At 43.3% G+C, this 14,835-nt stretch overlaps 1 long non-coding RNA gene across 1 annotated transcript in view; it reads left to right on the top strand.

The window, feature by feature from the left end:
- Positions 1-14,031, top strand: part of LOC116069081 — a 74,590-nt gene extending 60,559 nt beyond the window's left edge. The window contains exon 3 of the long non-coding RNA XR_004109828.1: positions 12,884-14,031. This is a non-coding gene — a long non-coding RNA (uncharacterized LOC116069081). The remainder of the gene's footprint in view (positions 1-12,883) is intronic.
- Positions 14,032-14,835: the final 804 nt, after the last annotated feature.

Genomic DNA, 14,835 nt, shown 5'->3' with positions numbered 1-14,835 from the left:
GAGAGAGAGAAAGAGAGAGAGAGAGAGAGAGAGAGAGAGAGAGAGAGAGAGAAGCAGAAATGCATATTTTGTAATAGATGTGACATTTGAGGCTTACTGGTTTCTACACCAGCTTACCAGGCTCAGCACTGACTGGTTGTGTTGCTTATAAAAAACAGGCTCCTCCAGAAAAGTAGTAGGAACAGGGAAGAATAAGAAGGGTGTGTTTCTTACTGGAGAAAGAGGAATCCCAGTTCAGCACGTATGACTTGTTAAGCCAAGCCTTTATCAACTTGTCGGGCATCTAAAACTCACCAGTCTGTACATATAATCTCTGGTTTAGGGTCAAAGAGATCACAAAAGAAAGGCATGCTGGGAACTACTACCACATGACTGGTACCTACAGAGACTTCCGCGAGCATGATCAGATGACATCTCCACCCAACCGTGACAAATCAATATAAACAACACTTATATGGACGGTCTTCACGGGTGACTCAGAAGACACAGCTGGGACAAAGGGCTCAGTGGTGCCGTGGGAGAGGAGGGCTCTGCAGAAGCTCAAATTATCTACAGATCATGGGCTCACTATTAACAAGGTCCCAAGATGGCAGAGCTAGCACTCCACACGTAGGGAATTGAAAAACTCAGGCAAATACAGAGCTGAGGGAGAGATTCTTGTGGCAATATGATGAGCTAAACACTCATCTTCAATGAATGTAGGGGCCACTAAACTGTAAGTACATCTGTGTGTTCGAGTAGATGTTGTATATTTTAGCTCGCTGCAGCGACATCGTTAGGCACACAGGATGAAGTGGAAGTTTTTGGATATGTCAGGTGTTACCTATGGTGTTTTGCTAAGACAAACTCACATGTGTTTGGTGGAAGCAAGACCTGTGGGAGGACTCACGATGTTTGGAGAGAGTATGACAGTGTGCTTGCATAGCTAGCTTTGCCACACTTCGTTGGTCTCCCATCTTTGCTGATATTTGCTTCACTGAGAGAGAGAGACACTGGAGAGAACTTCTCCTGGCATCCCAGCTGACTCGAGTCGTTCCAGCTGACTCATGCGGATTCAGCGGAGGCCTGGCTGTTTCTGCTGGATTGTACCACTGCTGCTGATTTGTGTTTGGTATCCTGACAAAGACTAGAGTCGCCTCAAAAAACTACTTCTAAACAGGTCCATATCCCCTTGCCTTACTTACCATCTTTTCTGCCCTAACTTTGAACAGTGGGCTAGAAGGGGAGCAGAGTCCTTATTAAAAGCAGGTTTTTTTAAAAAAATCTAAGCCTACAAGGGGAAAAACACACTTTGCTCCATATTTTATGATGATGGGAAACTATTAAGTAAGTCCGTCAAAACTCCCAAGATACCACACAATGAATTTGGGGCTGTCTACAAACTTTTTTTTTTTTGGTTTTTTGAGACAGACTGTCTGCAAACTAAGGTGGGTTTTTGTTGTTGTTGTTTGTTTGTTTGTTTGCAAAAAACTACTCACAATGACTGCAGCAGTGACCAGGGAAAGTAAACTCACAAATCCTCTCCCCTAGAACATTGGCTAGCTAGCTTTCTCCCACATTAGTTTAAGTGGTCACAAAACATGGAGAGCCTTAAGAGGGATAGTGGGACATGCAGGCAGCTGCCTCCCATAGGATAGTTTAAGCCGCACAAGGGCAGAGGTCTATAGAGTATAGAAGGCCTAGGAGCACTCTTCCTTTTTCACTAGGTACCCATCACCTACATGAGCTCATTTTCTTCCTTTAGGGTTGATGGTAAGAGCTGGGTAGTGGTGGTGCATGCCTTAATCCCAGCACTTGAGAGGTAGAGACAGGCCAGTCTCTAAGTTCGAGGCCAGCCTGGTCTGCATAAGTGGGTTCCAGGACAGCCGGGGCTATGCAGAGAAACCCTGTCTTAAGGGACCAAGTGGCAAGTATACTGCATTAGGCATCTGTTGGTTCAGTGGAGACAAATACAACCATATAGACGTTTTAGAAATTTAATAAAATATTTATGTTAGTTCTTTGAGAATTTCACACTGAAGTATTTTAATCATATCCATTCCCCCCACTACTTCTCCTAACTCCTTCCAGATCCATTTTGACTTCCTCAACCCCTCCCAACTTTATGTGATTATCATCATCATCATCATCATCATCATCATCATCATCATCATTATCCATCAAGTCCAGTTTGGGATGCCCATATTCACGTGTGTGGGACCATCCACTGGAACATGGTCAAATACTAAGAGCCACACCCTTAAAGAAAACTGATTCTACCTCCCCTAGGAGCCATCAACTGCCAATAACTCCTCAGTTAGGAGTTGGGGGCTAGTTCTGACATGGGACTCCAGGCTAGAGTGTTGACTGGCCTGATCATGTACTGGTCTTGTGCAGGAAGCCACAGCCACTGTGAGCTCATAAGTACAAGGGTCCTGCCATGTCCGGGATACACTATTTTACTCCAGTCCTCCCTGACCTCCGGCTTCTGTAAGCTTTCTGCCCCCTTCTTCCATGATGGTCCCTGAGCCTTGGGAGTGGGGAACAATTGGGTGTCCCATTTGTCACTAAGACACTTATTTTCTGCACCCTGTGTCTTGGTGGAAACCCAAACAGAGAGATCACTAATCAGGGATCCCCACCAGCTAAGGAAATTGGCCTGAACCTTGGCAAAAGGGATCCCTTTCCTCAAAGCAGCTTCCTACCTCACGTTCTCTCCTTCCAGCTCCAGAACACACAGCCCCGCTCTTGCCCTTCATACCAATAACCGGAGAGTGGGAATTATGCAGAGAGCTCATGTTCGACACCCCATCTGTTCATTTCTGACAGCAATATATAATGTAAAGCTATAAAAACTTGAAAAATAATGCAACATAAAAAGGGATTGACTCAGCTCCAAGAGGCCATAAATGGTAACAAATACCACTGGATGATTTATTCTGTGCTGCAATCTTTACAGTAAGTCATCTTTCAGACATTTCCTTGTGACAGGATTTAATAATATTAATGCCCAAAGCAATCCAAATCATCGCCAATAGACATATTTATCAAGCTGCCAATCCGAGTAAATGAAATTCTATAAGCAATAATGTAACATGTTTAAAGGAAGCTAATAAAACAAGTCAGGAGAGAAATATTACTTCAAAAGTATTCTCCCCCTCTAATCCAGGGCTGCATGTTTTACAGCCAAAATGCAAATTTCTCCATACTTGATTTATTGCTCCAAAAATACCAATGACCTTTCCCCAGGCTTCTGTATATTCACTCCTACGCGTTCGTAAAGCTTGCGGTGCATCCTGCCAGAGAGTCACTGAACACTTCGATGTGAGCGCGTATTGTTATGTTTGCCTTGCTTTCACACAGGTATGTGATGGTTGGCTACACTGAATGACATCTCCGTTTCCAAGACATACTAAAATGCAACGAATATTTGAGCCATAAAGCAGTCTTTACAGTGCCTGTTCTGTATGGGCCTTCCAGAGGAGCTGTGGCTTGCACAGAGTCAGGATGATTTATCAATTGCCAGATAAATTTCACCTGAGAGAGAGCCAATATATGTTTTCTCTCAATCCAGCTTGCCTTAATTTCTAATCGGCCAAATGCAGCTCAAGCTCTGAATGGTGCAGAAAGCCTTCCTTGTTAATTTTACCACCCGACTCAATCCTTAAGCAACTTTTTAAATTAACGAATCCATGCCGATGCAATGAGTATCAAGGCTCTCATCAAATATCGCATGGAAACATGTCATGCACTAATTTATTTGATCCATTCTACAATTACCTGGTGACTCATGCTTCTTGCAGATTTCATATAAACCTCATAAGCTTAGATAGGATAAGCTTCGTGCACACCGTGCTTGTTCCCTGCATCACCGTGCAGACCTGTGATAGACACAGGTCTCTGTGTGTCTCCTAATGCTCAGGCTAATCGTCAAAGGCGCTATTTCTTTTGGTTATGGCCCCTGCATCTGTGTCATACATCCTTTGGGGGTACCCACCAAGCTGGTAGTGAGCACTTCTCATTTCTTTGCAAACCGCCCGCCCCCTGCTTGCTGGTCAAATGTGTTCCTGGTAAGTCGACATCCTAGAGATGATGGATTTGGGTGAGTCGGAGAAACCTGATTCACACTAGAACCAATCAAGCACTCCTTTCTTATAATGGGGAACTAGAACGCTGGGAAGCTGTCACTTACGGTGAGCTAAGACATGATGCATGGAAGTAGAGCAACATTGGTGTTAAATAAATAAATAAATGGGAGGCTAACATTAAAGCTCACTGGATCCAGGGGCCGTGGAGAGCTAAAAGATTCTAATACATAAGTAATAGATTCTAATGCCTAGAGGCCAGCATCGCTTTCTCCTTTCCAGATTTTCTGGCCTATAACTCCTTATTAGAAGACCAGTTGTCTTTATAGCATAAGCTTTTTTCTTATATGGAATTAATTGGGCATTAATGAGTTAAGTGTTTATATCCCATGACTAAATCACTGTTATAAAAAACCTCATGAAATCAGTCTGGCAGTTCCTCAGAAAGTTGGACATAACACTATCTTAGGACCCAGCTATACCACTCCTGAGCATATACCCAGAAGATGCTCCAACATGTAATAAGGACACATGCTCCACTATATTTATAACAACCATATTTATAATAACCAGAAGCTGGAAACAACCCAGATGTCCCCCAACAGAAGAATGGATACAAAAAAAATGTGGTACATTTACACAGTGGAGTACTACTCAGTTATTAAAAACAATGACTTCATGAAACTTGCAAACAAATGGATAGAGCTTGAAAATATCATCCTGAGTAAGGCAACCCAGTCACAAAAGAACACACATGATATGCACTCACTGATAAGTAGATATTAGCCCAAAAGCTTGGAATACCCAAGATACAATTCACAAACCATATGAAGCTCAAGAAGAAGGAAGACCAAGGTGTGGATGCTTCAGTGCTTCTTAGAATGGGGGAACAAAAGACTCAGGAGGAAATATGGAGACTAAGGGTGGAGCAGAGACTGAAGGAAAGGCCATATAGAGACTGCACCACCTGGGGATACATCCCATATACAGTCGCCAAACCCAGATGCTATTGTGGATGCCAGAAAGTACTTGCTGATGGAAGCCTGATATGGCTGTCTCCTGAGAGGCTCTGCCAGAGCCTGACATGTTGAGGAGGAAGCTAGCAGCTAACCATTGGACTGAGCACAGGGTCCCTATGGAGGAGTTGGAGAAAGGATGGAAGGCGCTGAGGGAGTTTGCAGCCCCATGGGAGGAGCAACAGTGTCAACTGGCCAGACTCCCTGGAGCTCCCAGGGACTGGACCAACAACCAAAGAGTACACATGGAGGGACCCATGGCTCCAGCAGAGTATGTGGCAGAGCATGGCCTTGTGGGACATCAGGGGGAGGAGAGGCCCTTGGTCCTTTGGTGGTTCCATACCCCAATGTAGGGGAATGGGGGGGGGGAGCAGGTGGGAGCTGGGGGAGGGGGGAGAGGATAGGAGATTTCCTGGAGAGGGGATAACATTTGAAATAAAGAAAATAGCCACACACACACAAAAAAAATCCTCATCAAAGGCATGTTTCGTTTTAAAGGAGTAAATGTTTTATAAGTGTTTCTGATGTTACTAAAACACTAGGCTAGTCCTTTTCTTTTTGAAACAGAGTCTCAGGTAGCCGCTCGTAGGGTTAGGTTGGTGTATTAGTCAGGTTCTCTAAAGAATGGAATTGATTTTTAAAAATAGGTAGATAGATACATTAAAAATGACCCATTAATTATCTTACACAATTTGGTCAAAGTAGTCCAAACAATAGCTGTCTCACACCTGAGAGACCAAGAACCCAGCCGCAGGCTCAGCCCATGAGGCTCTGGGTCTCAATCGTCCCTATGTGACTCCAAGCGCCTGGAAAATTCCCGGAGAGCCGCTGGTCCAGGTCCATGTTGGAAGCCTAGAAACCATGATTCTAATACACATCAGAAACAGCAGCAACAAGGTAATTTAACACAGCAGTGGGAGGGAACACCAAGAATGAATAATCTTCCCTCTCCCGTGTCCTTTTGTATCTGGGCTCTTTCCATAAGACACCACTCACATTTGGGGTGGGTTTTCCCCACATCAATTAAGGGAGTCCAGAGATTGTTGAGAAACCCTGTACCTTAAAGGCTAAAGTCTACCAGGTCTGGATAGCTCCCCTGAGCTCGGGGCAAAATGAAGGACTCCCTTTTAGAACAGGGTTTCCTCTTCTCTGTCCTATCTGGGGAGCCCCAACTCCACAACTCTACCTGAGGTTTGTCATGTAATCCTTGGCAGAAATTACAGCTTCAACTTCCTGGACCGGCTCTCCATGCAAATGAGGTATCCCCAGAACCTTAAACCTCAGCCAATGAAACTTCACCCTAAGGAGAACCCCTTCCCACTTTGCGAGGTTCATATAGTCCTTGTTCGCCCCAAATAAAGTGTACACGCTGTTTTGTTGACTATCGTCTAAGTAAGCCGTAACAGTTAAGAGCCGTAACACGGAAATCTTCCAAGGAGACCTCCTCCCCTTTGGCATTCACTGCCAGACCCAGATCCTGCTGGCCCACGCTTTCTAGACATCTCTTTATCCTTTCCCGCCCAGTGTGCATCGGGGTCCAGACACCCCAAAGGAAGACGCTGACCTCTGAACTCGGCGCTGCTCCATCCTTCCCTGCCCGGTACACACCCGTCCAGTGTGCATCAGGGTCCTGACACCCCAAGGGAAAGATGTGGGTTGCGGAACTCTGCTCCACTCCATCCTCCTCCCAACCTTCCCGCCCCACTCTGGTGTGTAGAAGTCCCTCGATACCCCAAGTGGAAAATAGAACCACACAGACAGGCCCACAGACCAACATGAAGTTAAGTTCTCTGCTAGGAAATTCTAAATTGTGGCAAGTTGACATTGAAAATGAACCATCGGGGCTGGAGAGATGGCTCAGCGGTTAAGACCACTGACTACTCTTCCGAAGGTCCTGAGTTCAAATTCCATAGGTCCTGAGCTTTGTTGGATGTGTGGGTAAGAGCATAATCCATTATTGTACCCGCTTTGGGATACCGGAAGCCCTTACATAATGCTCCTACTTCATCGTTTCTCCCTTCCTCCCCTCCTGTTTTTTCTACCTCGCTGTTCTGTCATCCACATCTATTTGTGATACTGTGATTGTTGGAATAAGGTGAGATATCCAAGGGGTGTGTTAGCATACAATGAAATCTGACTTTATCTACCTACCCTCCAGTTCCCTACATATCCCTCCTTCACGGTCTTCATCCAACATTGTGGTTTGTTTGTTTGTTTGTTTTACAACCCACCAAATATAGGTTAAGGATGTTTGTAGCTGACTGAATATGAGGTCATCCATGGGAACATGAGCAATCTGCCAGTCACCAGGAAAGAGCAATTATCCCTCCCCCTCCACTGCCAATAGATTCTCTGCATAGTGTGGGCCTGGCGATCATCTACCGCATCTGTGCTGGAACATTCCATGGCTTGATCTTGTGCAGGTCTTTTGCCAGGAACCACGGTTTCTGCGAGTTCGCAATCGCGATGGCTGTGTCACGTCCAGACGACAGCTTCGAGCAGCACTCCTCCCTCTACTCCAGCTCTTACCCTCTTTCCACCTCCTCTCCACAACGTTCTCTCAGCCTTGGGGTCAGGCAGGGTGTTGATGAAGGCGTCCCACTTGGGGCTGAGCCCTCAGGGTAAATCTCAGCACTTTGGCCTATAGCACACTTCTCTGCAGGCTGCTAGCCACTGCAAAAGAAACCAGGGTTGAGAACTGCCCAGATCTATGACTACCAAATAAATATTTAAAAGTCAGTTTGACAGCATGACCATTTAGTAAAATAACAGTAGCAGGTTCTGCCCTATTGCCTATGACCTGTTTGATCAGACATGAACCCCAGACCCCATGGAGCAGGCTTAAAATCCACTCAGAAAGTGGTTGGTTACTGCAGAAGAGTGATGCCACTGGTGCATCAAAAGGGCCTATCTTCCCTCAGAGATTGATGTTGACGCATCAGGGGTTCAGACCTGGGTACGACTATTGATGCCTTTTCTCTACCTATAGGCTATGTAGCACCTTCTGGCACTGTGAAAGCTAGCCCATCAGTTTGAGAGCGAGGTCTTCACACTTCAATAAGGTCTTAGCATGTAGTTATGGTGGGTCACCAAGGGCAAGGCTCATAGCCTGTGTTGTTCTAGATCAGTTGTTTTTGACCTGTGGGTTGAGGCTCCTTTGGCAAACCTCTATCTCAAAAAAAAAAAAAAAAAAAAAAAAAAAAAAAAAAAACTACATAATAGTTCATAAGAGTAGCAAAGTTACAAAGTAGCAACAAAATAATGTTATGGTTGGAGACCACTATAACCTGAGGGACTGCACTAAAGGGTAGCAGCATTAGGAAAGCTGAGAGCCACCACTCTTGAGACTCTGCAGCCTCTCTGAACAATAACTGGTAGGAAGGTGTCAAATGCCTTAGACTAGGGTTTTCACTCAATAACCCATATTTTCTGGGAGCAACGTTGTTAATCCATGCAGAGTATTCCAACTCAAAGTCTATTTTTAATTTTTTTTCAAGTTGAATTTTGAAAGTGGCTTACTAACTAGTGAGTTTCCATGAGACTTTTTCATATTCCTAGTTCTACTAAGTCACTAGCCCCCTCCTCTCTTCCATACCCTCAGATTCACATGTATATTTGTTTGCTTTGTTGGTTGGTTGTTTTTTTACCTCCCTCAGATTTTGTCCTGGTGAGTTAGGGATTGGGATGAAAACTAGCTACTTTGGGTAATGTCGTGACTTGGATTCAACAGCTCACGTATTGGAGGTGGTGCCCAGCTCACACCACTGTTTCTGAAGATTCTGGAAACTTAAACAGAAGGAAATAGGTTGTGGGAAGCATGTCCTTGGGGGCTGTGTTTCTTTCCCCAAGACTCTCTTTGTCTTTATGCTTACTTCCTATTCACTACGAGGTGAGTAACTTGCTAGATGCTCCCACTACTGTGGCCCTGCCTCTTTATGGATCTGGAATTCACAGAACAGGGAACCATGGGACAAAGTTTAAGAAAACATGAGCTGGGCTGGAGAGATGGCTCAGTGGCTAAGACCACTGACTGCTCTTCTGGGGGTACTGAGTTCAAATCCCAGCGACCACATCGTGGCTCACAACCATTCATAATAAGATCTGATGCCCTCTTCTGTGCATCTGAAGATAGCTACAGTGTACTTACATATAATAAATAAATAAATAAAATTAAAAACAAAAACAAAAGACATTAAAAAAAGAAAAAGAAAGAGAAAACATGAGCTCCTACTCCCTTGAGTGGCTTCTGCTAGCATGCTAGGCATTCTTGTCCTAAGCAGTACAAAACATATGAACATAGGTAAGGGGAGCTGAAGAATAAATACTCCAGGAAAACTAGATTCCCAGGCCCAGCAAAAAGGCATTTTACCTGGCACTACAAAGCTTTTTCAATTGTCTTTTACCTCCAAGTGCTCTCCCTGTCTCTAAAAAGTAGCTTTAAATGGTGGTCCATAAAAGTACTTGTTAGCAGAGTAAGACAGAAGTCAAGTGAAAACAAAAAATGGAAGAATTTCCCCATGGCCTTGGCAGCTACATAACTGGGCTTGGGGGTGGGTGTGTACTGGGACTGTGGGTATTTAGGAATATCACAGAGAATTTAGATTTATACCCAAACAGTGTGAAAACCAGGCAACAGACTTGCCTGACTGTAAAATTAAACAGAATGCTTCCACCGAAGCAAAGCTAGCTAATGCATATGAAAATATGCTCCGTGAAATACTTTCTCATAAAGTGGGATGTTCCGTTCTTCCTGCAATGCTGGCGATTGGCCTGAGGGCCTGCTCACCTGTAGGCAGACGCTGCCACTGAGCCACATCTCTAGATAAGGAAACAGAAAATGTTGTTTGCTTTTCGTTCATAATAAAAGGCAAACACAGATGAACTGTTCATAACAGTGACATCTAATAATTACACTAAAAATGAACATTCTCATGATCACAGATGATTTGTAATTGTCTCCAATTACACAGGCAACCCACTGAGCTAAGACAATCCATTGAATCCCTGATTGTAAGATCTGCCTACCCCTTTTGGCTCTCATAGAATTTCTGTATGTAGCTATTATATATTATATATTATATACTGGAATGTATGAAACATAAATCTATAAAGTAAATCACACATATACATGTATATGATTTACTTAGCTGATTGCTTATGTGCCAATCCTACAATCTTCCTCCAGAGAAATTCATCTGAGTTTATGAGCTAGCACTTCTTTTAAAACTACGTGAAAACTCTCTTTATCGTAACTGAATATTCTAAGAGAAGTTTGGGGTGGGAAATCACAGTTTCCGGCACAGTTTCCTTACATGTTACTTCATGATTTTTTTTTCCTCCTTGCCTTGCCCCACCCACTGGCGACTTAAACACAAATCAAGTCTAATAATAGTATATGTATTCATTAGGAGGGAAGCTGGAGCGGAAGCACAGGGTGGCAGCATGAAGGGAAGAGGTGGGGTTAAAGATGCTCCCTAGAAGAGGGCAGTGCTCCTCAAAGCGCCTGAACCTAAGAATGGAAACCACCAAGACCCAAGGAGGGTACAGGGTGGTTCATGACTGTCAGGTCCCCCAGTGCTATCCCTGTCTGAGAGTAGAGCTCTGTCCCACCTGAGGTCCTGGAAGTAGAAAAAGCTCCAGGTTTTCAAAGGAAGTGAGGAGTTACTTCTCGCCCTTGGAAAGGACTCTCCCTAGAGAATTTCTCACACCGATCTATTCAAAACAAAAGACACCACAGCATTTTTTGTTTTTAATTTGATCATGCTTAAAGAACTAGCAACTGTTGCTTTAAAAGAAACAAGTTTGCAAATACAAAAGGACTTGCTTTAATCTGAGGCTTGAAGGGGGAACAGAGCAGGCTGCCGGGGAGGCAAGCTTCCGGTTTACTTCTTAAAACTATCGGAAGCAGTATTTCATAAGTGAAGTAAGTAAAAGATTTGTTCCCTTTCATTGATGGTGGCAAAAATCTGAAGGGGAAAAAAATAAATAAGAAATACGTAATCCCCGTGGTGTGATCCTAAGGCATGAACACTCCGTTCTCTTAAATACCTCCCTCTGGCCTAATTGACTTTTCATGTGCGTTTTAATAATGGTTTTTCAGCAGGTTGTGAGAGACGTGGTTTTTTTTTTTCCTGTTGTTGTAAATTATGGCTTGAAATGTAAGTGTTATAAATCTAATTACATTTTCGCTTATATTAACGGAGTCAGCACAATCTTCCAACATGTTTACCAAGCAATTCCAATATTTACAGCTGACCTAATTGGCTGTGGGCTATATGCAATGGGTAATATTTTATTGTCCTGATAACTATACCTGTATTGAAGACAGCTGCTAAGCTATGGTGCCACCCATCAACCCTGAAGCTTCCCCCCATTTCACGTTTGCCCATCAGCCATCTCTACAACAGCCTGGAGGCACGGGGGTAGGGGCGGGAAATGGGAAATGGTTGTTAAAGGCGTATTTTCCTAAACCCTGGCCTGTTGTACTAGATAGTTTTATGTGAGCTTGACACAAGCAACAGTCATCTGAGAGGAAGGAGGCTCAATGAAGAAATGCCTCCATAAGAGCAGGCTATACTCAGCCTTGCAGGGCATTTTTAAATTAGTGAGTGGTGGGGGAGGTCTCAAAATGTTGTAGGTAGTGTCACCCAGGGCTGGTGTTCCTGGGTTTTATAAGAAAACAGGCTGAGCAAGTCATGGGGAGCAAGCCTGTAAGAGCATCCCTCCATGGCCTCTGCATCAACTCCTGCCTCCAGGCTCCTGCCCTGCTTTAGCTCCTATCCTGACTTCCATCAATCATGGACTACAATGCAGAAGTACAAGCCAAATAAACCCTCTCCTTCCTAACTTGCTTTTTGGTCAAGGTGTTTTGTCGTAGCTATAGTAACGCTAAGAAACCAGTTAAGAGAGACTTGCACAGTTATTGTAGCATGATTATAGACTCAAAACTCATTTACTCTCGTTAATTTTATAAAATATTTTAAAAATTACATACAAATCAATAAGATATTGGGTAGGCATCTTTTATACTTGATGCTCAGATGGAAGGGTTATGACGCGGATATCAACCTCTACTCTCAAAGCCAGAATGATTTTTATGAGTCAAGTATGAGTCAAATATAAGTATTCAAATATAGTTGAATATAGAATGGGAATTCTTAAATTCTCATGTCCGCTCCTACCAGGCAAAAAGCTTACCTCTTGATTGCAAAGTCGATCATCAATAGGAGGAGAGGCCCTTGGCCCTGTGAAGGTTCTGTGCCCCAGTGTAGGGGAATGCCAGGGCCAATAAGTGGGAGAAGGTGGGGTGGCAGGCATGGGGAGGGGGGAGGCAATAAGGCTGGTGTTTGTTTTTTGGAGGGGAAACTGGGAAAGGAGAAATCATATGACATGTAAATAAAGAAAATATCTAATAAAAATAGTAATAATTTTTAAAAAAAAGCTTACCTTTTGGATAGGAACTACATTTACTTCTCCTGTTACTGCAGGGAAGTTGTACTGTAGCTTTCACACACACACACACACACCACCCCATTTAAAATGCAACAGCATCTATCTATAAGCTGTCTATCTTCTCTAATCATGTTGCTGGCATCTGCAGTAGTGCAGAGTTTTTATTTGCAATTTCAGCAGGAACTAGACTTCCCAGGCCCAAGGATTTGATTATTTTGTGGACAAAACTGTCTTCTGGACAGAGCATTGGAAACGCTGTGTGCTCACTGTACGCTAGGACATCATCTGGAAGCCTTGCACTCAGTCCATCCCCTCCTCAGACCCCTGAGGTTTCTACTGTTTATTTTACAGGTGCGGATTCTGACTCACAGGACTGGAAGTAACTTTCTCTTGACCACACAACCCGGAGATCACACATGAGGCACATCTGGATGAGGCACTTCTAGAACCCCAGCAAAGCCCAGGACTTGACTGGTTCCTCCTTTTATACCCTGAAACCTGACAGCCAAGCTACCATGGCATGCAACAGACTCCTGGAGGTTCTTTTAGTGTACGCAAGAAGGATTTATTGTATATCACTGAAAAATAATATATCTTTTATCTTGTAGTTGAACAAACTCCTTTGGAGCTTATGTGTTAGTGAAAAATCCTTCTTTCGTGTATAATGAAAGAAGCCCCGCCTACAGGAGAGTTAGCATTTTCTATTTCCTTTTTCAAACTGATAGTAAAATAGGAGGAAAAGGCTGATTCTCTTTGCTGATGTCGAGTGTGGTAGAAAGGGTGTGAAAAGAGAGCTTGTGAACAAAGGTGACTTTCGGAGTCACACTTCTGTGTAAATTCTGTAAACTTGTACATGAGTGTGAAACAGCAGTAACAGTTTCTACTCGCTGTAGAGACTTGCCTATAGCAGTTCTTGCATATGCACACACACACACACACACACACAATGATTTCATCTCCAAGCCCAGGTTTATCCCGTGCTGTTTGAAAATGTCCATTACTCCCTGTTTCAGTAACTAAACAGCTCTCAGTATCGAATGAGTTTACAATCACCTACTTTTTAAAAAGGCTAGATGGTTTAGTGTAGATATGATATCCCTGCCCAGTCACAATATAGTATTAACTAGTTTCATCTAAATATTTTCTTTCCATTGTCTAATAAAAATCATATTTTACTGAACACATGAGTTTTGATGGCAAAGACGTAGAGAACAACAGAGTTCACAAACAAATTTTAAAAAAATAGAATTCTCTCAAGCTATTTAAGAAGGCCACAATAAAGAAGCAAAACTAAAGCAAGTAGAGCCCGGAGCGCGGGAGATGCGTCTTTATTTACCATAAAGTTTTGGCGTAAGGCTAACTTTATCTCCCCAAAAGAGGAGAGAATGTTTACCTTCTCTCTCCTCCATTGTGATCCCTTGATCTCCTTAAATCATTGGCCTCCGCTGAATAGAGCCTGTGTTTATTTATTCATTGATAAACAAGTATATATTTAACTAGCATCTATTAAGTTGTCTGTGTGCACGTCTGAGAGCCTAACTGCTATTTATAATGTTGCTTATTCTATGCGAAAAGAAAGACACCAGGGACACGAGGAAACACTGAGATTTAAAGTGTGTGAGTCGGGGTCTGTCTGTGGAGCAGCAAGGGCTAAGAATAGGAGAAGGTAGGTTCTGAACTTCCCGGAACCCCCACTGGTTGCCTGAAGATTACATCCGCAGAGGGCTGAACCCATTGTCAGCAAAACCATAGAAGAAAAAAATTATGGTTGTTTTGGGTATGTGAACACAAAACTCATAACACAATACAGTTCACAATTTTTTTTCATAATGCCCTTCAGTCTATCCCATCACTCATTGTTGTTACTAAAGATTGACAACTGCCAATTCTGCAGCTGTAATCATACCTGCTCTCCAAGTCAAACGAAACAACCAACTTGGAGCAAGACCTATCATCACTCCGTTAACTCCGCATGTGAGTCACTGAGCTGACCCGGCTTAACTCATCCAACGTCCCCAGAAACTCACCCTCAGTGGATATCCGCTGTTTCCAAAAATATTGTCTCAAAGACTCTAGAAACAGGGACTTTATAAATTTTAAACAATTTTTTATAATAGTACACTGCCTGATTCTATTGTTGTTAGTCTCTTAATGAGGCTAACTTGAAAGTTAAGCTTTATCTGAGGTATGTAGGTAGATATGTAGAAAAACAAATTGTGTTAGAGATAGATCGAGACAATAAATATCAGCTTTGGAGAGCTGTTCTCTGGGTCTCTCTGGGAGTTTCAGAGCGTGTCCTTGAA

The sequence above is a fragment of the Mastomys coucha genome, unplaced genomic scaffold, assembly GCF_008632895.1.
Source record: "Mastomys coucha isolate ucsf_1 unplaced genomic scaffold, UCSF_Mcou_1 pScaffold22, whole genome shotgun sequence".
Classification (NCBI taxonomy): Eukaryota; Metazoa; Chordata; class Mammalia; order Rodentia; family Muridae; genus Mastomys; species Mastomys coucha.
This window is presented reverse-complemented; position numbering and strand designations above follow the sequence as displayed.